Raw genomic sequence first — 1,573 nt, 5'->3', positions numbered from 1 at the left:
CAACGCTGTAACACAATTTGGATGTGCAGCATAAACTCAAATCCCTTATTTGGAACCTGTTACGGGCTGAAACTGCAGCGTGTGTGTGGCAGTTTAAAAAATGAATCAATCTGAATAATTTGCCCTGGGTTCCCGTGTAAGAAAATGTGAATGGAGGTTGAGTTAGGTAAAAATGGCCAACAGAGGCTATAACAAGTGACAGGGCAATATATATCATGCACATATATCACGGTGTGGCCTGGCTCTGGGTGTGTACATCTGTGTCCATGTGTGGCTACTTTTGTACATGTGTGCGCGTGCACATGTACATGCTGCACATCCGTGTTAATGTGTGGCCTGGCTCTGTGTGTGTGTATGTATGTATGGCTGTGTCAATGTGTGGCCTGATTTTGTGTGCACACACACATGCATGTGTTGCACATCTGTGTCAGTGTGTGGCCTTGTGCATCCTTATTTCAGGGCATGGAGGAGGTGGAAGCGATATATGGTCTGATTCTACAATGTAAACAGACGCTTGTGTTTTCATACAATCTCTTTAAAGACACTGGTTCAGGGGTGTGTATAGAGCAGCAGTTCTCAAACTTGTTTCATCCAAGGCACCTCTCTGTAACTTCTGGGAATTGAGCAGCCCCCCCATGTCCAAAACTGATTTATTATAGTGCCTGCCTCCTGGTAGAGGCCAGGCAGAGACTGAGTCTGCACTTACGTGTGTGCATGTGTGTCACTGTGTGGCCTGGTTTTGTGTGTGTGCATGTGCTGCACATGCGTCAGTGTGTGGCCTGGCTCTGTGTATGTGCGCGCACCACACATGTCAACATGTGGCCTGGCTGTGTGTGTGCACACCACACGTGTCAACATGTGGCCTGGCTCTGTGTGCAGCCTGCTTCTGCGTGCCATGCATCTGTGTCAACATGTGGCCTGGCTCTGCGTGTGTGTAAAGGTGTGGTTGGGATCTGCATGTGGCAGGGGACAGAGTTTGTGATAACCTGAGGCAAGGCAACTGCTGAAGGGGGAGAGTGCTGCCCGCCTCCCTCTCCCCACACCTTGCCATGCCCAATGTGTTCATGCCCTTGAGGCAGGAGGGGGCCCAGATTCCACCCCCCGTCCCCATGCAGCAGCCACCAGGAGGCAATCGCACAGGACGGGGGGCCAGAGGGACCCAGACTAGAGCAGCTGCTTCTCCTCACCCCCCTCGGCCTGGGTAGGGAACTGGCATCCTTCCTCCTGCTTGCCAGGTCTGGCACCCTCCTGCTGGCCAGGCTGTGCACAGGAGCCGTGGATCCGTGGGATGGGCCGGGCAGGAGGGGGAGCTTGACATGCGTGGTTTTTTTTTGGGATCGGGCTGATTTTATTCCGCCCCCCTCCCTCCTGATGCTCGCAGCCGGCCGGAGGCTCGGGATGACCCCGCTGCGGGAGCTGCTCACCTACTGCCTCTTCTTCGCCTTCTCCTTGCCCCTGCTGGTGCTGGTGCTGCTCTGAGATGCGCGGGGAGGCGATGCCTGGCTCCTGCGCAGGAGGGACCGCGGCGGCCGGCAGCAGCTCCGCGCTGCGGCCCCCGACAGCCGCCTGAGCC

Source organism: Gavialis gangeticus, unplaced genomic scaffold, assembly GCF_001723915.1.
Source record: "Gavialis gangeticus isolate Ggan-Ray unplaced genomic scaffold, GavGan_comp1, whole genome shotgun sequence".
In the NCBI taxonomy this organism is placed as follows: Eukaryota; Metazoa; Chordata; order Crocodylia; family Gavialidae; genus Gavialis; species Gavialis gangeticus.
The sequence above is the reverse complement of the archived record's forward strand: the minus strand, read 5'-3'. Positions refer to the sequence as shown.